Genomic DNA, 25234 nt, shown 5'->3' on the forward strand with positions numbered 1-25234 from the left:
GCTTAGTGGTATTTCGTCTGTCTTTATGTTATGTGTTCAATTTCTGCCGAGGTCGACTTTGCCTTTCATCTTTTCTGGGTCGATAAATTAAGTACCAGTTGTGTACTGGGATCAGTCTGATCAACTGGCTCACTCCCCCAAAATTTCAAGCCTTGTTCCTAGAGTAGAAAAGAATATTATTGATAGCATTCAATATAATGAGTCCTTTTTTTCTTTAGTTCTTTCTTTATACATGTACATTATATAATCCTTAAGTTTAATGTCAGTAGCCATCCCCTAGTTTAGGAAAAAATACAAAAATGCTTTATAGAGCTTGTGCTTCACAGTTCCAACGACGCAGTGTTGGGCTGTTGTGGGCATGTTCATATGTCTGAGATAGGAAGCTTCACACAAGGGAGAGAGAGCACTGCATGAAATTCAGTACCAGGTGAAAGGTAGTGTTTCTTTTTGACTCTGTGTGTGTTGTACTTAAAAACGTGTTTATATTCTTGAATGTGATAAAGTGCAGAATTAGATTATTATCCTGCTTCCAGCTTCACTGTTGCTGCCAGGATTTGAAAAATAGGGCACATTTCCCCACCTTATTTTGTGATTTAGAGGGGATTTTTGAAAAACAAGGGGGAATTTGTGGCGGTGTTTAGTGAAGAAATTAAACACACTACCTGGCAGTGTTTAAAATGTGAACCGTTCAAGTTTATGTATAGATTTTCTCTTTATATGTATATTTCCTTTTACACAATATTAAAACAATGGCTAAAAATTTTCTGAAGCAGCACCCCAACTAATTTTATCTATGAGCCACCACTGGTCACTTGTTGCTTGAGGACCAACCTCATTCAGGACAACTGTTAATCTCTCCAACAAATGAAAACATGAAAATTCATGAACTGTACGTTATATGTTATATAGGAAAATAAATAAATTTTACTGATCTTGGAGGACCGTCACCAAACAATTGATGAACTTGTTGATATGACTGGTATGTCCTGGGGCTCCTACCAATGAATTTTGAGTGAGGAATTGCAAATGAAAAGAGTTGCAGCAAAATTTGTGCTTCGCTTTCTCATGAAAGATCAAAAGCAGTCATGACTGAATGTATGTTGTGAGCTGAAAGAACAGTTAGAAGCTGATCTGAACCTTTTTTTCAAGGTCATTACTTGTGACAAAAACTGGTGCTACATCATCATCATCATCATCATTTAGCGTCCGCTTTCCATGCTAGCATGGGTTGGACGGTTTAACTGGGGTCTGTGAAGCTGGAAGGCTTCGTCAGGCCCAGTCAGATCTGGCAGTGTTTCTACGGCTGGATGCCCTTCCTAACGCCAACCACTCCGTGAGTGTAGTGGGTGCTTTTTACGTGCCACCCGCACAGGTGCCTGACAGAGCTGGCAAACGGCCACGAACGGATGGTGCTTTTACGTGTCACCAGCACGGGGCCAGGCGATGCTGGCAACGGACACGAACAGATGGTGCTTTTACGTGCCACCGACACGGGGGCCAGACAGAGCTGGCAAACAGCCACGAACGGATGGTGCTTTTACAGAATTTGTAAATTTGGAAGAAGTGAAGAAAAAAATGACGGAGGTGTTATAAGGCATCACTTCACAAGAGTTCCAGCACTGCTTCGAACAGTGGAAAACACTTCTAGATTGATGCATTGCTTCAAATGGAGAATACTTTGAAGGTGATAACAGTGTAAACATGCAAAACCAAGTGAATAAAATAATATTGCAAAATTCTGGTTTCTTTTGGGCCCTCTCTCGCATATATATATATATAGTTGGAATTTACAATTAAAAAAAAATGAAGACAGGTGTGTAAACAACAAACAGGTGTATTAGTTTAACGCTCGGGAAGGTGAGAAAGTCTTTTACATTTTGAGCCTATGCTCTTCAACAGAAAGAAAGATGAGAAAATAAATGGATGTATATATAACAATAGCAATAATTCTAGGATGGAATTAATAGATATTTAATACATCGCTATGTACATTTCCACAAATCACATGATTTTGATATTAGAGTCAGTATCCTTGGAATTAACACAGTATTATAGTCTGTATTATCCATGGGCATCCAGTTGATTATCATTATTAATTCATTTCATCAATATTGCTTGATGAAATAAATAAATGATGATGATCAACTGAATGACCATAGATAATACAACTATACTGTGCTAATCTTAAGGATACAGACTCTGATGTCAAACTCATGTGACTTGTGGAAACATATGTAGCAATGTATTAAATATTTATAAATTCCATCCTAGAATTATTGTTATTGTTATATTTATCCTACATTATATTGGTATAATCATGATGCAACCTTGAAAAACTGACTTACTAGTCAGTATAATTAGACAGCAGCCGGCATAATGAAATTGGAGCTCTGTTTGCATACCCTTAACATTACCATAAATGAATCTAAAAGATATATAATACACACACACATAGACTGGATGATGTGTTGTGTTCTTGAGCAAAACATTTCATCTCACATTGCTCAGCAATTACTTCAACATCTGATGCATTGGTACATAGCGTACCTGTTCAGGCAATGTTCATTTGGTGGAGGGAATGAGTTTAATGTACAGCACATAACTTTGATCACTATAAACAGGTTTTTTTTTGGCAAAAGCTGAATGATCATACACCTTCAATAAGAGAATCCATCACAAACACACACACACACACACACACAAACACAATAAGAGAATCCATCACAAGCACACACACTCACAAACGCACATACATCTATATACGAATATATATGCATGTATGTGTGTATAATATCTAATCCATAATTATTACTGAAGCCAAATATAATTTTACTGGACTAACGGTTACAGATCAAATGTATATATATATATATATATATATATACAAAATAAGAAAATGGAGAAATACACTTTAATCAATAATCAACTACCAGATAATACCCATTCACATAATTTATTAACCAACTACATATGAACATCAAGATCAAACACAATAATATAGAACAAAACTGCACATCAATGAGTAATATGATACAATAAGTACAATTCGTATAAATAAATATAAATATAAATATAATATACTCTTTTACTTGTTTCAGTCATGTGACTGTGGCCATGCTGGAGCACCACCTTTAGTCAAGCAAATCGACTCTAGGACTTATTCTTTGTAAGCCTTGTACTTATTCTATCGGTCTCTTTTGCCGAACCACTAAGTTATGGGGACATAAACACACCAGCATCGGTTGTCAAGCGATGTTGGGGGGACAAACACAGACACACAAACATATACACACACATACATATATATATGCATATATATGACAGGCTTCTTTCATTCTCCGTCTACCAAATCCACTCACAAGGCTTTGGTTGGCCCGGAATTTTTTAGACGCATGCTTACAGTGATAAATTATATGGTTATTGACGATTTGTCTATTTTCGGCATATTTGGCTTTAAAATTTTTTTCTTTTGCCCTTGTTTATAAGTTGTATATACATATATAATTTGAAACTGACTTATTGGAAGTCCACCTGAAGATTGTCGATCAAGACAAGAAACAATTGTAGTGGCGGTTTTTTTTGACTATTTATTAAAATTTTATGTATTGATTAAGTCTTTCCTTGTTTGTTTTGCAAAATAGTGGTTTTGTCTCTAATAATATTTTATATATATATATATATATATATATATATATATATATATTATATATATATATATATATATATATATATATATATATGAAACTTTGGAGTATACGTATCCCATCATCATCATTATCATTCTTTCACATCCATTTTCCAAGCTCGCATGAGGTGGATGTTTGACAAGAACCTGTGAATCAGAGGACAATCAGTGTTTATGTTACACATCGAATGGAGCATGCTAACTTCATTTCTTTCCAGTCTTCTCAAGTGTTCTATTTTCAAGGTCCATGTTTTACTACCATACAGCACTGTAGTTCTAATATAAGCATCATACAATCTAATTCTTAAGCAGTAGGAAAAGACCTTTGTTGCCAATAAAGGTAGAAGTTCCCTGAACTTTCTTCATGTCCTTACTCTGGTTACTATACTTTCAAAGCAACCACCACACTTGCTAATTACATCTCCGAGATAACAAAAGTTATCAACTGTTTCAAGAATGCCATCAGAGCATTTAAGAGGACATATTTTTGGTGTATACTACTCCAGTGCATCCATCACATACAAAGCTTATGTTCTTATCTAGCCTACCTATCATTCTACTACATCTCTTGTGTGTCCATAGCTTACATTGGGTATAACATATGGAGTTTATTCCTACTCCATTCTGCATACTGAGCAAGACCATTTTCCTGAATATATCAAAGACCTCCCTTTCCTACTTACTAAAACCTCCGTTTTTGTTAAGTTTACCTTAAAAACGCTCATATAGCATCATTATCATCATCATCATCATTACCATCACCATCATCATCATCATCATTTAACATCTGTTTTCCATGGATTGTACAGTTTGACATGAGCTTGCAAAGCTAGAAGCTGCAATAGGCTCTAGTACATACATACAGTCATACATATTTACATACATTCATACATACATACATATTTACATACATACATACATACATACATACATACATACATACATACATACATACATATATACTTTATTAAAAAGCAGCAAAAATATCACAAAACTGTTACTTAGAGTTTCATGTTCCTGGTGAACGTGAAACTCTGAGTAACAGTTTTTGTGATATTTTTGCTGCTTTTTAATAAAGCATATTACTCTACCTCTGGTATTCGAGTACTATTTTCTCCCACCTTGTTTCACTTTATGTGCTTACTCTGGTATATATATATATATATATATATATATATATATGTGTGTATCTATATATATATAAATAGATAGATATTAATTGAAGTGTACAGTATTATACATCTATTATGGCTGATGTTACCGATTGGTTTTGCACTAGGGGTTCAACAGAGTGTTAGGTAACAGTCCGATTATGTAACCTTGCATTCTTCAGAAATGGCAGTTATGGAATGGAATATGGTGACTGCTCTCTATCGTTGGAGGTGAACAGATACATTTGGTTTGTGGTTGGTGTGATATATAGGGATTCAAACCCCAAATATAAGATGTTCTGTTAAGGATCACAAACAAGCCATCATGGTCTCATGTGATTGATCTATAAATCAACCAATTAGCGTGAAGCTATGGCATGATCTATTTCTTTGGGTGATCTAGAATTTGTTCTCTTTTCATCCTTTAAAGACCATTTGGTGCTTGCATAGACTACCTTGGGCACTCACAGAAGGCAAACCACTAAGATCAGAGCACCTTAGACATTCGGACAGATAATCTTGGGCAACAAACAACTTTGGACAATCAAACACGATGTTAAACTTTTACAAGACTTAGCAGTTTTCTCTTCTCAGTCACCAGTTATATTACCAGCATCTTTCTTTTGTAAACAGTCAAGGCAGTAAATCATGTCTAGTAATGAATATGTTAGAAGTTAAAAATGCAGCATGCTAGATCGCATGATGATGGCCACCACCACCACCACCACCACCACCAAAAATCTATCTCCCTCCTCTCTCTCTCTCTCTCTCTCTCTCTCACACACACACACATATACACACAGACTTAATTGCCAACCACATGGTTCTGGGTTCAGTTTCCATGCATGGAACTTTGGGAAAATGTCTTATACTATAGCCTTGGGCCAACCAAAGCATTGAGTGAGTTTTGTAGATGGAAACTGAAAGAAGCCCGTCGTATATATACATGTGTGTGTGTGTATTTGTCCTCCCACCGTTTGACAAACGGTGTCGGTATGTGTATGTAACTGCAACTTAGCCGTTCGGCAAAAGAAACCGATAAATTAAGTACCACGCTTTAAAAAAAATGTAGTGGTGTCGATTCATTCGACTAAAAATTCTTCAAAGTGTTGCCCCAGGATGACCTTAGTCTAATGATTGAAACAAGCAAGAGATGAAAAGATAAATGATATCGACATATAAAAGGGACTGCTCTCTCCACACGCACACGTAGAGAGGGCAGGGATTAGTCATGTAAATCCCGTCCATCACCAGACTAATATTTCATTTTATTGATCCCTGAAGAATGAAAAGCGAAGTTGTCTTCCGCAGGATTTAGGCTCAGAACCATAAAAAAATCCCACATGGCATTTTCCCCAGTGACCAAACAAATCAACCACCAAATTACAATATCTTTACATGCACACAAAGGATAAAATAAAGGAAGAGTATATATAGGCGCAGGAGTGGCAGTGTGGTAAGTAGCTTGCTAACCAACCACATGGTTCTGGGTTCAGTCCCACTGTGTGGCATCTTGGGCAAGTGTCTTCTGCTATAGACCCGGGCCGACCAATGCCTTGTGAGTAGATTTGGTAGACGGAAACTGAAAGAAGCCTGTCGTATATATGTATATATATATATATTATATATATATATATGTATGTGTGTGTGTTTGTGTGCTGGTGTGTTTACATCCCCGTCACTTAGCGGTTCGGCAAAAAGGACCGATAGAATAAGTACTGGGCTTACAAAGAATAAGTCCCGGGTTCGATTTGCTCGACTAAAGGCGGTGCTCCAGCATGGCCGCAGTCAAATGACTGAAACAAGTAAAAAGAAAAAAGAAAAAGAATATATATATGTAATAAAATTTCCAGATTTGCCATATTTCGTTTAAGTTATTTACTTCTCTTCTTTCACTCAATAAACTTGTCACAGCCCTAAATTATTCGTAATTTTATGAATATTTGCTGATGTCTGATGTTGAAAAAAACCCCCCCAAAAACAAAAAAAATCTCGAGAATACCATTCAACGCGTATTCTTCGAAGTACTTTATGTATTAGCGAGTGTGTGTGTGTAATTTTCGTCTTTTTTCTTTGATATTTACCTTAAAGTATTATAAGAGTGTTCTCCCTTGTATCATACTTTTTTCTGAAGTTTTCTCAGTTCTCAGGTGTGTTTGCAAACGCCTGCACACACACACACACACACATACACACACAAACAAACACGCGCACACACACTCTCCCCCCCCTCCCTCTCTTCCTCTCTCTGTTTATAATAAAGCTGTTTATTCCTGTTTTTCTTTCGATGGTGTTTGTCTAAAAATGGGAACAGAAACTTTGACGAGAATAGAATGCGAACGATTCAGCTGGATGAGCTGAGATAAGACTAAACAATTATGGCAAATGAAGGAAAGCCAAATCTTAAATACACATCCGAAGAAATTTTCTGTTCTAATAAGAACTATGTATGTATGTATGTGTGTGTGTGTGTGTGTGTGTATGTATGTATGTATGCATGTATGTATGTATGTGTGTATGTATGCATGCATGTACGTATGTATGTATGTACGTACGTACGTATGTATGTATGTATGCATGTATGTATGTATGTATGTGTGTGTGTGTGTGTGTGTATGTATGCATGCATGCATGAAATACTCTTTGTCTTGCTCACCATCTTTTAAATCTTAAGGAAGTTTACTATCTTTTAAATCTTGCAGATTTTTATCATCTCAGATAGTCTCGATCATTTGTAGTATATGAATGAAAGAGTCACATTCCTTCTTTAAGAACCAAAATTCAGTTATGCTTTTCTCCAGGCAGGTTGGTATATATACTTTCTACTATTGGCACAAGGCCTGAAATTGTGGAGGAGGGGGGTACCTATCGATTAGATCGATTCCAGTAAGCAACTGGTATTTAATTCATCGACCCTGAAAGGATGAAAGGCAAAGTTGACCTTGGCGGATTTTTAACTCAGAACTAAACGACTGGTGAAATACTGCGAAGCATTATGTCCAGCATGCTAACAATTCTGCCAGCTCACCACTGTAGGTTGGTATATATCCTGTTGTTTCATTAATAATAATAGATATGAAACTAGAAGAGTATCTTAGGTACTAGATTTGCAAACTCCTTATCCATTGTCCATACATGTTTTCTTCCTCCTGTATTTCCCCCGGCTGCTTCAGTGTCACAATGTCTGTTTTATATGACATAAATATAGATTTAAGACCACAGCTACCCTCCTTGCATAAGAAGTATAGTTTGTTTACATCTTCACTGATTTTCAACATTCCATTGGAAAAATTGTTCACCTCTTCCACCAGAGCAATCATCACCTCAACCCAAAGTAGCTTGCTATAATTAGTTTATTGTTAATCTATATTTTTTTAATGTTGTACATATTTAAGCCATTAGTATATAAAAAGGCTGTATCTGACCCACATATTCTACAAGTTTTATATTCAAACTGGCTAGATCTTGCCTCTAACAGCTTTCCTACAATGTTGTTCTAAAAATATGACCAAATCATTGAAATCTCAAAGCTATGAGATAATGCATGATTAATTGAAAACAATGTAAATAATTTAACAGAATAATCCTGAATGCTAAAGGACTAATGTGAAAGTCTGAAAAATGCCCGCCAAAACCTAGTTTAATAAAATTAACTGAACTGGCAGAATCATTAGGAAGTTGTACAAAATTCTTTGTGACAATTATTCTGACTCATTGCATTTTGAGTTCAAATTCTACCAAGTACCAACTTTGTCTTTCGTCCTTTTGGTATCAATGTAATTGATTATCTTCCTCCGTCAAAATTGACGGCCATGTACCTAGATGAGAAACAATTATATAAACCACTTTCAGCATTGAAAACCCATTCAAAAATACACAACGGCTGTTAACTTCACTTAAACATTTATACCATTTTGTGTCAAGATTTTTGTTGCACCAACTGCGACATTGGTCATTGATGAAATTTCCACAAGAGTGATGCAACGAAAATTTTGACACCAAATAATAAACGTTTAAATGAAGTTAACAGTATTTTGTATTTTTGTTAGGCAAGTACAATTCTGAAATTACATAAGTAAAATGGTAAAATATTACCATATGCTCTATTTGTTACAGTAGTGACAGTGCTGTTGCTGTTGATAAAACTCATCTATCTTCATTTAGTAGACCTATGATCAAAGATGTTCCGGCATGACCATTTTTCTCTCTATCAAAGGTGACAATTCAATATGTATGAGGTGCATTTAAAAAGTATCTGATTTTATTTTTGTCTCCTGCTAAAACTAATGCCACGTGGACAAAATATTTTGGGTTGGAAGTGACACCATCCTTCTTGTGCATGCATGAAAATTTTAGTACCAGCAGGCCATGTCAATATCTGGCTGTTTAGAATACAGATGTGTAGTGTGTACTTGTCAGATTTTCATTTTCACACACATTGAACAGAGATGATAAACTAGCGATGGATGATAGTCTTCATAAAGTTTGGGTCATGGTTTGCACAGTCCAACATGTCCTGAGTGATTTCTTTATAGAGTTGCTTCTGTTGCTCCACCAGTACCTTTGGGACAAATTTTGCCAACACTCTCTGCAAGCATAAATCCTCCAATTTCTTAGATTGTTACATGATGGTCTTTCATCAGTATTTGCCAAACCTTCTCAATTGGCACCTTGATTTGGCTTGTGGATGGCCTGCCTTAGTGTGCCTTGCTCTTCACTCAGGTGTGGCAATATTTGAAGTGGTTGTACCATTCCTTGATCTGAGTTTTGCTCACGGAGTCATTACCAAAGGCCTGCTGAATCTTGTGTATGGTTTGAGCATGAGCATAAATAAATAAATGCGCCCTTTTAAAGCCTAGCCAGGTTCATAGGCCCAGTTTCCCGGTTTCTATGGCGTATGTGTTCCCCAGCTGGACGGGACACCAATCCATTGCAGCGTTACTCATTTTTGCCAGCTGAGTGGGATGGAGCAATGTGAAATGAAGTGTTTTGCTCAAGAACACAACGCGTCGCCTGGTCCAGTAATCGAAACCACAATCTTACGATCATGGTGCTGACAACCTAACCATTAAGCCACGTGCCGCCACTTGAGCATGAGTATCATCAAGATTTTAACAAAATTTGATTCAAAATCTCAGGTTGCTGCATTTGGTGAAAATGAAAATCTGATAAGCACACATTCCTCATCTTCACCAAGGGCATAACAGCTGAAAACTGACGTGACCTATTGGGGGAAAAATTTCCAAAGTAATTTTTTTTTTGTGCACGAGAAAATTCCTAACTCTATTCTACAAGTGCAGTCGTGGCTGTGTGATAAGAAGCTTGCTTCCTAGTCATATGATTCTGGGTTCAGTCCCACTGCATGGTATGTCGGGGGGAGTGTCTTCTACTATAGCCCCAGGCCGACCAAAGCCTTGTGAGTGGATCTGGTAGACGGAAACTGAAAGAAACTCGTCGTATGTATGTATGCATGCATGTATGTATATATGTATGTATCTGTGTGTGTGTGTCTTTGTCCCCCTCACTACCGCTTGACAACCGATGCCGGTGTGTTTACGCCCCCGTAATCTAGCGGTTCAGCTAAAGAAAACGATAGAATAAATACCAGGTTAAAAAAAAAAGTACTGGGGTCGATACATTCGACTAAAAATATTCTTCAAGGTGGTGCCCTAGCATGGCCGCAGTCTTATGACTGATACAAGCAAAAGATAAACGATATGAATACACATACACACACTTAAACTTCGCACCACCGTGTATAAAAGAGCGTATCTAAAGGAAACGTAACTCATCTTCGTTGTATCGCTAATTCCTGTATTTTATACATGTATATATGGTATTATATTTGTAAGTAGTGTTAGGTAAAATTAAATCAAATTGTAGAGCTTTTAATACGTATCAGGGAGTGTATATAAAATTTCTATGTCATACTTTATCGTAATTTCAAAGTTGACAACAGACATATTGCGGCGAAGAATCGTATTAGCTAGCGTGCACCGTAACCGGATGTTTACAATGCGTTGTCATCGATACCGAATGCGGTGTATTAACCATTATTTACTTAGATAAAAATTCTCCAGTGATTTCTTTCGCCAGCATAAAACTGAAAGTCATATATAAGGAAGGATCGACGATCCTTCGGTATAGGTACCGTAAGTGGCTTTGTTTACATTTCTGAAGATAACAGAAACCCTTTTCTCCTACCCCTAACACAAACCCTAACCCCCCCCCCATATATATATATATATATATATATAAAAAACACTTTCTTGAAATGTATCCGGTACTTCCGGTACCTATACCGAAGTTACGCCGAAGGATCTTTAACTGATATATATATATATTAATAAATATGTCCATTCTTCATAGTATGAGATACTCTCTACGCAGACCGTTAAATCACAAGCAGACGTGTAGCAAGAAGGGGTGGGAATGTGGGTAGTCGTCCATCCCTCCCTCCCACCCACGAACGCAGAGTATCCTCTGTCTTGGCTAGCCTTTCACTCCTGTTAATTAAGGTGTGGTTGAGTACCAAAAGTGTCTTTGCATTCTGATGCGGTGATAAACCTTGATACGCACTGACCAACAAGTAATGTATTACATAATACAGAATCTAACTGTCCCCACCTTCTCCCCCACCCTTCCCTCTATATATAATACTAGCAGTATCGCCCGGCGTTGCTCGGGTTTGTAAGGGAAATAACTATAAAGCATTTTTAGAGAGTTATAGCCAAAAAATAGCAAAAAAATGCATTAAAATGGGAAAAAATATGATGGTAAATTTTTTTAAAAATCGTTGACGCATCGTAGACATTTTTAGAGAGTTACTTCCCTTATATTTAGAAAAATATGCATTAAAATGGATACAATGATGGTAAATTATTTTTAAAATCGTAGACTCATCGTAGACTCGCGCTAATATCCAGAAGGGCTCGATATGAATCACGACTATAAGATACCCGCTTTTGGTTAAACTGCACCGCAAAATGTGGGAGTAGTTAGGAATCTAAATCAGAGTAGACAGACGCACAACCTTACTTTTATATATAAAGAAGATAATCCTTGTATAGGTCCACCAATGAATTACTAGCCACGAAAAAAAACTGCACGTGAAATAAATCGGGAAGAACGAAAGGAAACGAGATTAAACTGGAAAACTTAATCCGTTGCCAAGGTTACCACGTGAGCACTTTTTCAAACAAACAGCTCAAGGAAGCATCCAGCTAAAACTAAAGCTGAACAACTAAGGTATGTATAATTGCAGGTATTATGTGCGTATGTGTGTGTGTATACATAAATACATACGTACGTACATACATACATACATACATACATACATACACACACACACACACACACATAAATACATACATACATGCATACATACATACATACATCATACATACATACTTACTCTTTTACTTGTTTCAGTCATTCGACTGCGGCCATGCTGGAGCACCGCCTTTAGTCGAGCAAATCGACCCCGGGATTTATTCTTTGTAAGCCCAGTACTTATTCTATCGGTCTCTTTTGCCGAACCGCTAAGTGACGGGGATGTAAACACACCAGCATCGGTTGTCAAGCAATGCTAGAGGGACAAACACAGACACACAAACATATACATACATATATATACATATATACGACAGGCTTCTTTCAGTTTCCGCCTACCAAATTCACTCACAAGGCATTGGTCGGCCCGGGCCTATAGCAGAAGACATTTGCCCAAGATGCCATGCAGTGGGACTGAACCCAGAACCATGTGGCTGGTTAGCAAGCTACTTACCACACAGCCACTCCTATGCATACATACACACATACATTCATGCATATATGCACACACACAGACACACACACACACGGTATGTATATTTTGGTCGTCTTTCTGAAAGTTGATGAAACCACTCTGAACATCACTAATTTGATTAAATTTACCTATTAATTAATAACTTTCTCTCTGTGATTAATGTGTGTATGTGTGTACATCACACAGGAGCATCTTCCTTACACAACAAAAGCCCTTGCCAAGAAGATTTACAGAAATGATTCATGATTGTTGCCATTATATGACTTTTAGGCCCGGCCAAGCTTTTACACATTTTATTACATACATACATACATACATACATACATACATACATACATACATACATGCATGCATGCATGCATGCATGCATGCATGCATGCGTGCATGCATGCATGCATACATACATACATACATACACACACATACGCACATACATACATACGCACATACATACACACATACATACATTCATACATACATACATACATACATACATACACACACACACATACATCATACATACATACATACATACATACATACATACACACATACATACACACATACATACATACATTCATACATACATACATACATACATACATACATACATACATACATACATACATACATTCATACATAAATTTATACATACATACATACAGGGTGTCCCCAAAAAATGTATACACACCTTAAATAATTGTAAATTTGTTATTCTTTGTAAGCCTAGTACTTATACTATCGTTCTCTTTTGCCAAACCACTATGTGTATACATCTTTTCGGGACACCCTGTATACACACACACACACATATACATGCATGCATGCATGCATGGCTGGCCCTAGGGTTACTGGTGCCTGAGCAAGCTGAACTTCGGCATGTACAAGCTGACGGTTGTGGAAATTTCTTTGTCATTGTCATGCCCTTCTCCATGTTCCCGAGCACATGGCGCCCAGGTCAACTCTCTGAGTCGCTAGTACCTTGAGCATACATACATACATACATACATACATACATACATACATACATACATACATACACATACATACACACATACACACATACACCACACACACACACACACACACACACACACACACACACACACACATAAACGAGTAACAAAGATGTATAAGTGTCAGTTCATTATGGCCACTTAAATGTCTTTGTTACTCATATTTTACTCACCTGGAATCTGCACTTTGGAAGTATTATGGAAAGTGTCTTTCCATAAGATATGTGTGGAGTAGCTGATGATAGAGGTGTGTTGGATTGTTGGAATGGCTGTTATTATATGTGCGGAATAGTTTTATAAGACATCCAGTTGATTTATATAAAGTACATGTCTGAACAAACAAGAGTGGATTTATTCACTGAGTTAGGACATGTTATCTGCATACACTGCAAGAATATCAGGTGGGGAATATCAAGGGGAATTCTGCATAGTGTTTGAGACTTACCTGATATTGTCTGAGTGTGCAAATTAGTTTGTCCTAACAAGGTGCCTCAATTTAAGTATCTTATTCAAGTGAATCTAAATTACATTTTGCATAATATGTGCATATATGTATATATATATATATATATTATAATATATATATATATATATATATTCATAGTATTGGTTCCAGTGATGGAATTATTTAGAAACCATTGTTTGGAGATTCTTCTCAAAAAGAAAACATGCATAGACAAACCAAAAGCTATGGTTCATTTTAAATTTCTTTTTTAAACTTCAATATATACGAAGTTACACACTTCTATATCCCTTAAAATCTCTGATGGCAATTCAATTTAATAGAAGCAGGAGTGGTAAGTAGCTTGCTTACCAACCACATGGTTCCGGGTTCAGTCCCACTGCATGAGACCTTGGGCAGCCTCAAGCCGACCAAGCCTTGTGAGTGAATTTGGTAGACGGAAACTGAAAGAACCCTGTTGTATATATGTTTATATATATGTGTGTGTGTTTATGTGTCTTTGTTTGTCTCTCCCAACATCGCTTGACAACTGATGCTGGTGTGTTTATGTCCCCGTCACTTAGCGGTTCGGCAAAAGAGACCGATAGAATAAGTACTAGGCTCACAAAGAATAACTCCTGGGATCAATTTCCTCAACTAAAGGCGGTGCTCCTGCATGGCTGCGATCAAATGACCGAAACAAGTAAAAGAGTAAAGAGTAAATTAGTGTGTTTCATTAAAAAAATGGTTATGAAAAGGTTTTAAGGAACTTAAAATTCACTGTTTCATTAATGAAAATAGAGGACAAGCTGCTGTTGAGAAGAAAGTTGGTTTTTCAGAGAGTTCTGCTGTTCAGTTATGTCTCATCCATTTTTTTCTTTGATGATATGAACTGGGCCACAATAGGGATAAATTCTAAGCCCATCGCTGGTAGAGAAACTTGCAATTGTCTCTTAACTCAGTCCACTTGATACTTTCTGTTTACACTATAATGTAGTATGTAAATGCTGGGTAATAACACCATGTTTCCACTAGGCTAGCATCTACAGTGGTGGCACATAAATATCTATTTGCTTGTATATCAAAATCAAATTCGATGACTGGCATCCGTGCTAGTGGAGCGCTAAGAGTACCATACGAGCATGATTGTTGTCAGAGCAATAAGCTGGTCTCTGTGCTGATGGTGCGTAAAAAGCACCATTCGAGCATGATCATTACCTGCGTCACCTTACTGGCATTTGTGCTGGGGACACGGGAAAAAACATTCAAGCGAGGTTGTTGCCAGTGCCACTGGACTGGCTCCTGCGCAGGTGGCACGTAAAAAGTACCATTTGAGCGTGGCTGTTGCCAGTACCACCTGTCTGGCCCTCGTGCCGGTGGCACGTAAAAGTACCCACTACTCTCTCGGAGTGGTTGGTGTTAGGAAGAGCATCCAGCTGTAGAAACTCTGCTAGATCAGATTGGAGTCTGGTGCAGCCATCTGGTTCGCCAGACTTCAGTCAAATTGTCCAACCCATGCTAGCATGGAAAGCGGACGTTAAACAATGATGATGATGATTTTCTGAATATATACATATACTGTGTATATGTATATATATAGACATATAAGACTACTTTCATGCCCTCTTTACCCCTCTCATTACTGTCCCTTAATCTGTATGCTGTATGGGAATGGGGAAATTGTACCTCACTGAATTGAATACATGATGTACCAGGCTCTATTGCTATCTGGCAAGCATTTGTGCAGATCTTTTCAGGTATTGACAAAAGCCCCACAACAACTACCTTCCCATTGTCCCCCTCAAATACACAATTTTAGGGCAGCGACCATCAATGTTGGTACAATGGAGGGAAGATCAAGTGAGACTATTGAAATGATGGAGCAATGGGAGGGGGGCCTCTACTAGATTCCTCACAGGTGAGAAACAGATGTTGAAATTCTTCTGGGTAGGCAGGAGTGATGAAGTGGATGGTGTGGGCATACTCTTGGCAGAAAAATGGGTAGACAAGGTAACTGAGTTAGTCAGAGTATGTGATTGAGTTGTGAAGTTGGGACCTATCATAAATAGATTAATAATTATTGGGTTGTCCGGAAAGTTTGTACCGATTTTTAAAGGAAAGAAAAAGTTCAATAAATACTTGCCATTACATTTTTAATCAATTAAATATGAACCATTTTGTTGCCCAATGCATCTCCATCTTTCCTTTAACTTGAAAATACCCTCTTCCCAGAATTGAGGTGGTTTCATGGCAAAGAATTCATCAAGGTATCTTTTTACGTCATCCAAGGAATTGAAATTTTTACCATTAAGACTATTCTGCAGAGACCTGAATAAGTGGAAATCCAAAGGGGCAATATCTGGTGAATATGGAGGGTGGGGTAACACATCCTAGCCAAGCTACAGCAATTTTTGCCTGGTTCCCAAAGCATCAAGTGCTGAAAATGAACTTTCTTATCTTCCATTTTAAAGGGTTACAGAATTAACACAGGTTATAGGAACATAAACCTTCTTCCACAAAAAGATAGCTTAAACTGTGCTCTAAATGGAAGTGTAGTCAAATCCTCTTTTATGGACTCAACCATGTTCTAAAATAAGTTGAAAGGTAAGCTACTATAAATCGGCACGAACTTCCCGGACAACCCAATACATTTGTCTCTGCCTATGTTCCACAGGCTGGGCTGACTAATGACTAGAAGGACCAATTCTATGAGGTCCTTCTGCAGACTACCTCAATAATATGCCTGCATGGAAGACGGATGTTAAACAATGTTGATGATGATGTATATATGTATATTTATATACATCAAGTTTAATTGTGGTTATCTGCATAACTATCTCCATATCAGCTCACCTGGTTTTCTCTTATAGCCACTCTTTAAGACTTTGGAGATTAAGTTCAAATCATTAGAGAGCTAGTACATGTTTTCTATATTGAGAATCTGTACACCTCGCATAATGACTGTGTTTGTATACACACATGGAGATACCCAAAAGAAACCAGAATTTTGCAATATTATTTTATTCACTCAGTTTACACTTTTATTGCCTTGAAGGTATTGTCCATTTGAAGCAATGCATCAGTTCAGAAGCATTATCTACTGTTCAAAGCAGTGCTGGAACTCTTGCGAAATGATGCCTTTTAATAGCTCTGTCATTTTTTCTTCACCTCTTGCAAATCTGTAAATTCCATAGCACCAGCACTTGTCACCAGTGATGACCTTCAAAAACAGGTCTGGATCAACTTCCAGCTGTTTTCTCAGTTCAAGACACATATTCAGTTGTGACTGCTTTTGATCTTCTGTAAGCAAGTGAGGCACAAATTTTGCTGCAACTCTTTTCATTCACAGTTCCTCACTCAAAATTCATTGGCAGGAGCTCCAGGACACACCAGTCATATCTACAAGTTCATCAATTGTTTGGTGACAGACTTCCAGGATCAGTTCATGAATTTTTGTGATGTTTTCATTTGTTCAGGAGGCTGAGGGTTGCCTTGAATGAGGCTGGTCTTCAAGTAACAAGTGACCGGTCCTAAAGCGTGAAAACCACTGGTAAACTTGTGTTTTGCTCATGGCAGTGTCCTCATAAGCTGTTTGAAGCATGAATGATAACTGTTTGGTTGCCGTTTCCCCCAGCAGAAAACAGAATTTCATGGAAGCACGGTGTTCCTTTGTTTCAGCAATCACAAAAATCACAAACATTGGAGAAACACTGCAAAACATGACAGCATGACCCCACTCAATGCTGCTGTTCAGGCTACTAGTGGTGGAAGCCTGAACTATAATGGGCTTGTCCAACAGAGAACGTTTCTGATTACTTTTGGGTACCTCCTCATATACACACACACACAATCTATTATATAAAATCTGTTCTGTCTGTCTGTGTGTCTTCTAAGATCTTGGGCATCCTTCATCTGATTGCGCTCACATTTGATATGTAGATACCGATGCTATCAAGGTGTGTATAAGTCCTGAAAAAATTACAAAAATCGATTCCAGGTGAGAATGCGATTGATAAAGCCGTGGGAACGTGCATTTGTAAAATCGTTTTCCTTGGAATAGAAAAAAAGTCTATCTTTATTTCTTCTTTTGCTGGTGTCTCAAATTTAGGTTAAATCAGTGTTTCTCAAAGGGGGGGGGGCTATGGAACAGTCGGACAAGTTGTTTTGAGAAAATTTGGTTTAAATGTTTGACAACTCAGCACCGTCCATTCGATAGGGGGGGGGGGCGTTTTGCTCGTATATATATAAGAAGTTTGAATTATATTTCATCCTTTAATTTGGAGGATTCTAAAAAAGACTTCTAATATAGACTCTTCATTTTCTTTACCAAGTCCTTTGTAAAAAAGATTTTTTTGTTTATACTTCTTGCACTGAAGAGAACAGTGATATATGTGATAATTTGATTTAATTAAATTAATTTAATTATTTCTATTCAACCATGAATTTGCATGATTTTAATATTGCTGTTCGACACGATCGTCCGCATGAATTAAAGTTCTTTTACATTTTAACATCTTCTCTATTCCATTTTTAACAAATTTGTTGAGTTTCATGGGATTCCTTCCCATAAATTCACATAACACACCATATACAAGTGCTGTTTTCATATTTGCAAACTTATGCCAGTAAGCTACCAGCAAAATATGAAGAGTCTATATTAGAAATCTTTTTTTGGAATCTTCCAAATTAAAGGACAAGATATAATTCAACCTTTTTACATACACACACATGTATATATATTGTGGTGTAGTGCTAAAAGAAGTGAGGTAATGCAGTTGAAAGTGTTATTCAGACTGTTGGGGAGCAGTGAACCCATTCAGTTGTTGTTATGGAAGGCAATGTAAGCTCCATGAGAGAATGTTTTATCAAATTATATTCTTGTGGTGAGTGAAAAGAGGTGTAGGTGGAATCCTCAGCACTACAGATAACATTAGTGACTAACTGACCCTTATAAATGTCTAATCAAAATATATAGCAATTTTGTTTATAATTTGTCTCGTAGTGTCAGAGGAATATTGTGACAACTGAACAAGCTGAATTTACTAAACTGTATTAAGTTAAAAAATTGCTTAGCTGGAATTCATTTTCCGAAGGAAGACCCGTTGAGGCAAGTGAAAATCTAAAATCAAAATCAAAATCAAAAATCAAAATTAAACCAAATCAAATCAGATATCAGAAAGCAGAACCAAAATCGAAGTCGATCAACATCAATGGAAATTGCAGCTGTGGTACCAGTGCCGGTGACAAGTAAGCGAACCATCCGATCGTGGCCGTTGCCAGCGCCGCCCTGACTGGCCTCCGTGCTGGTGGCACGTAAAAGCACCATCCATTCGTATCCATTGCCAGCCTTGCCTGGCCCCCATGCCGGTGACACGTAGCACCATCCGTTCGTGGCCGTTGCCAGCCGCGCCTGGCCTCCGTGCCGGTGGCACGTAAAAGCACCATCCGTTTGTGGCTGTTGCCAGCCTCGCCTGGCCCCCGTGCTGGTGGCACGTAAAAAGCACCATCTGTCCATGGCCGTTTGCCAGCTCCGTCTGGCTCCTGTGCGGGTGCACGTAAAAAGCACCCACTACACTCACGGAGTAGTTGGCGTTAGGAAGGGTATCCAGCCGTAGAAACACTGCCAGATCAGACTGGGCCTGATGCAGCCTTCAGGCTTCACAGACCCCAGTTGAACCGTCCAACCCATGCTAGCATGGAAATCGGACGCTAAATGATGATGATGATGATGATGTACAGTAAATTTACTATTCTGTACTATAGAAGCTGGTAATATTTTCCCCCTCTCAGTTTTGATACCAAACCCTTCTTCACAATGGTAATGTATAGCTAATCATGATTCCATATTCTATAAGCTATGTAGTTAATTAAATACATTTTCAAAATAATTTTTTTAGACTTACCTTCAATCTTTGCTCTTGGATACAGTTGCAATAGAATTGCCCAACTAGGTCCACCAAGACATTCTTTTGATTTTGCTATTGTTGTTGAACAAAGGCACCTAAATGATTTGAGTACATAGTCACCTTGTTTTCAGGATTGTGTCATTCAATTCTTGTAATTGCAACAAATCAAATTGGTCAGTCTATGGTTTATTATTTTTGGCACATGCAGTTCCAAACGTTTTGTGGGTAGCCAATAATTTAGATTTATTTAAATGACCCTTGATAGTTTCATTCACTTATGATGGATGTTTGTCCTATCCATGCATGGAAGATGGACGTTAAACAATGATGATGATGATGATGATGATGATATATAGATGGATCATTATCATCATCATCATTTAATGTCTGATGTCCTTGTTGGCATGGGTTGGATGGTTTGACTAGGACTGGTAAGATGAGGGCCTGCACAAGCCTCCAGTCTGATTTGGCATGGTTTCTATGGCTACATGCCATTCCTAATATCAACCATTCTGAGAGTGAAATGGATGCCATTGCATACCCCCGGCATGGATGCCAGTTGTGTGACACCATTATCTACAAAGATGACAATGATGTTATCAACTCTGCTTTGATGGGTTTTCTTCTCAAGCACAGTATACTGCCAAAGGTCTCAGTCATTTGTCATTGCTTCTATGAGTCCCAATGCTCAAAAGGTGCATTTTGCATGACTATATTACTAATATTTACCATAGATAATATTAACAATAGTAATATCTTATTTTGAATGTAAACGTTTGAATATTTGCTCATATATTTGATGACTGGCATCCATGCTAGCGGGGTGCAAAGAGCACCATACGAGTGTGATTGTTGACAGAGTGGCTAACCGGCTTCCGTGCCAGCGGCACATAAAAGACATCATTCCAGCGTGATCGTTACCAGCGTTGCCTTACTGGCACTTAAGCCCCATGCTAGTAGGGTGCTAAGAGCACCATCCGAGTGTGATCATTGCCAGAGAGGCTAACTGACCTCCGTGCTGGTGGCATGTAAAAGGCACCATTTGAGCGTGATTGTTACCAGCATCGCCTTACTAGCACCTGTGCCAGTGGCATGTGTAGAAAGATTCGAGTGAGGTCGTTGCCAGCACCACCTGACTGGACCCCATGCTGGTGACACGTAAAAGCACCCACTACACTCTCGAAGTGGTTGGCATTAGGAAGGGCATTGAGCTGTAGAAACTATGCCAGATCAAGATTGAAGCCTGGTGCAGCCATCTGGTTCGCCAGCCCTCAGTCAAATCGTCCAACCCATGCTAGCATGGGAAGCGGACGTTAAATGATGATGATGATGATGATGATGATGATGATGATGATGATGATGATGATATATATATATATATATATATATATCTATATACGTTTAAATATTTGTTGTGCAAGATTTTTTATGTGAAGTCGTGTGTTGAAACAGATATTGTTATATTCGGAATGGTCATATTGCCAGTTTAGCCAATAAAAACACACGCACTATATATTTGGTGTTATTTTGCTTCAGTGATATTTATTTTTACATTAATCTTAATCTTATTTCGGCCAAAGTTCTTTCGTCACACTCCTGTGACCGCATCAGTGGTCCTTTGTTTTCTTCTCACTTACTTGTGTCTCTCCTTACTAACCGTCAGCCATTTTGTATTTCTATTGTATCAATAGAAATACAAAATGGCTGACGGTTAGTAAGGAGAGACACAAGTAAGTGAGAAGAAAACAAAGGACCACTGATGCGGTCACAGGAGTGTGACGAAAGAACTTTGGCCGAAATAAGATTAAGATTAATGTAAAAAATAAATATCACTGAAGCAAAATAACACCAAATATATAGTGCGTGTGTTTTTATTGGCTAAACTGGCATATGACCATTCCGAAATATAACAATATATATATATATATATATATATCTATATACGTTTAAATATTTGTTGTGCAAGATTTTTTATGTGAAGTCGTGTGTTGAAACAGATATTGTTATATTTCGGAATGGTCATATTGCCAGTTTAGCCAATAAAAACACACGCACTATATATTTGGTGTTATTTTGCTTCAGTGATATTTATTTTTACATTAATCTTAATCTTATTTCGGCCAAAGTTCTTTCGTCACACTCCTGTGACCGCATCAGTGGTCCTTTGTTTTCTTCTCACTTACTTGTGTCTCTCCTTACTAACCGTCAGCCATTTTGTATTTCTATTGTATCAATAGAAATACAAAATGGCTGACGGTTAGTAAGGAGAGACACAAGTAAGTGAGAAGAAAACAAAGGACCACTGATGCGGTCACAGGAGTGTGACGAAAGAACTTTGGCCGAAATAAGATTAAGATTAATGTAAAAAATAATATCACTGAAGCAAAATAACACCAAATATATAGTGCGTGTGTTTTTATTGGCTAAACTGGCAATATGACCATTCCGAAATATAACAATATATATATATATATATATATATATATATATATATATGAATATAAATGAACATACGTATAAAGGATGAGAGAGCCACAAGTAAGGGTGAATGTTGATGTCACCAATGAATTCAGAGAAGGTTGAAGTAAGGCATATACCCTGAAGTGATATATGTGATCAGAGAGATGCTGGTAGTTTGAGATGTTAGGAGAGCATCACAGGGTACAAACTCAATTTGAGGGGTAATGGTGGGAGGCTGTGATACAGAGTAGCTGGGTGTCAATACTAATGATATGCAAGTGAGAAAGGTGAGTAGCAGGTAAGAGAGGTGTCTATGTAAGCACAGACACCACCTATCAGGGTGACATAAAATAGAAAGTATAGCCTGTACCAGTGAGATGGGTTGGTGATTGGTGTCTGAGAAGAATAGGATGTATGGCTTGTGTGTGGGTATAAGACTTTGAGTGAGATCTAGATTAGAATGAAGTCCACAAAATTTGGAGAAGAATAGGGGTAATTCTTCTGAGGATTTACTTTAGTGAAAGGAGTTGTATGTTTGTGAGTGAATGTGTGTGTGTGTGTGTGTGCAGGCATGCACCCCTATCTCTCACTGTGTTGGTTTCTGTTCATCCCTCCAAATTAGCAGCTTCAAAAAAAACAAAAAAACAAAACAGATTAATAAAAACCTGACTTAAAATATGTAGTGGGATTGATTTCATCAACTAAATAACACTTCAGGCCAGTCACCTAGCAATATTATAGACCAATGACTGAAGAAAAACAAGAATGTTGATATGTATATTTTTATTGTACAAATATTTGTTAGTAAATGTAGACACTTTCAGAAATTGTTGGGTAGCTTTGATAACATCATTGTCATCAAATTCTTTGATAATGAGGTCATTGTGATGTCTGTCTTTCTTTTCATTTGGTTAAGTTCATGGCTGTTAAAAGTACCATAATCAATCACTGAAAAAAAAAAGGCATTTTGAAGAGTATTATCATCATCATTATTGTGATTATCATTATTTGTTATTTTTGTGGTGGATCAGGCTTAAAAGATTGAGTACAGATATCTTGCTCCTTGGCTGAGCCACATTCCCTTTTAGAAGCTCCACAGAGAAAGAAAAGTGAGGCTGGAGACGAAAGTGCTCTCCTCCAGCTTATCTCTCAAAATTGGTGACTGTGGTAAAAGTTATTAGGGTGAATAGTACTCTAAGCATACACCTGCAGATTGGAAAACAACAGGTGGCCAATGGCTTAGCCCTTTTGTGGTCAGGCTTATCCTGGATCTGTGGGGTTCCTTGATTGACCCCAGTTGAAGGCTCTCCTTGTATCAAGTGAACTGCTTCATCTACATTTTCACACATTTTGTTTGCTATCAATACTTTTTATCTCATCTCTCCTCCTTCCCTGCCTTTCTTCCACTCATCTCTTTTATCATCCTACCAGTGTAAATATATATTAAACTTACATGAATTGCTGGAGCAACCTTCAACAGGCCTCTTTGAGAATGAGGACCCTATAATATCTCCGGTTAGGCCATTAAAATCTCCATTGAACACAATAGTTTGAGTCTTGTGGAGTTTCATCTGATCATGGGATCAATGTTAGTGGGGTTTCATTAAAACAAGCTTCCATTGATGCCTGTCTTCCATTGCAGTTGGTAGAAGTCAATGGCTGTTGAGTATATGTCATGGCAGCTCTCCATTGCTTTGCTTTCTGTTGTATTTGGTTCTAGTGATGTCACTAGGTGAATGAATTCATTTTCACTTGTCCAAGAATGTCTACTCAATGTCAATACTGCCTTTAGAAAAGGCCAAGGTGGGAAGGAGCCTCAGCTAAACCTACATTTTAAAAGGTAGCGTGTAATATGGATGTAAGTTGGTATCATAGAAAGTGGAGCTGCTCATTTTAGATATCTATATTTGGTTCCTTAGCTATGTACAATATGTACTTCCCCAATCTACCTACTATCTATATCTACGATCGGCATCACCCCTACCCAACTCTATGTCCCCAGCTCTAGTGTGATTTGTGTCTAGAGCAGACATGGATACAGTTCTTCTAGAGCAGCACAGAAGGAAACCTAATCTATGAGAACAATAGGATGACAGATTTCCCCTGCCCAGCTGAGCATCTACCCAAGCAGAAGAACAAGGAACCACAATACTCCTATTTGAGACAGATGAATAGCTGGCAACCCTAACACTAGATGTGCTCTCTACAATAGGTGAAGCAGCCCTATCACCTGTTGTACACAACTGGTACTTAATTTATCGACCCTGAAATGATGAAAGGCAAAAGTCGAACTCGGTGGAATTTGAACTCAGAATGTAAAGACAGATGAAATACTGCTAAGCATTTCACCCAGTGTGCTAACGTTTCTGCCAGTTTGCTGCCTTCATGAAGTCATAATTGTTGGGAGAATCGGTATTGCATCTGTTTTGGTTACTGATGTCTGTGTTCTGAGTTCAAATCCCACTGAGTTCCACTTTGCTTTCGTCTGTCAGTGGGTGGATATCATAGGGCTTGCTTATGTTAAGGGGTGATTTAATCGCCTAAACCTCTAAGTTTGAGGCCTGTACTTGTTGATATTGGAAAGTAATATAATTATTATAATATAAATTTTAGTATAATTTGCTGTTGGAGAGAATTTAATACCAAAACACTTTTCCTAAAAATTTACAATAAAGTTACTATTGACAATGCAATTTAATTAAACGATTATAATGTTCCACTAACTTTAAAATTCTGTTAACTGTAAGTCCACAAACAAAATTCATAC

General features: G+C 37.7%; 1 long non-coding RNA gene across 2 annotated transcripts; it reads right to left on the reverse strand.

Annotated features, from left to right (window-relative positions):
- Nucleotides 1-1563: 1563 nt before the first annotated feature.
- On the reverse strand, nucleotides 1564-13118 carry LOC118767277. 2 transcript variants are annotated; one of them, XR_005003183.1, is made up of 3 exons: nucleotides 13070-13118; nucleotides 10625-10628; nucleotides 1564-1757 (listed from the first exon to the last, which is right to left on the reverse strand). It is a non-coding gene; the product is annotated as an uncharacterized LOC118767277 (long non-coding RNA). The 2 variants fall into 2 exon arrangements; XR_005003182.1 differs by having other exon boundaries at nucleotides 13086-13098.
- Between the last annotated feature and the right edge of the window lie 12116 nt (nucleotides 13119-25234).

This window comes from Octopus sinensis, linkage group LG20 (assembly GCF_006345805.1).
Source record: "Octopus sinensis linkage group LG20, ASM634580v1, whole genome shotgun sequence".
Lineage (NCBI taxonomy): Eukaryota > Metazoa > Mollusca > Cephalopoda > Octopoda > Octopodidae > Octopus > Octopus sinensis.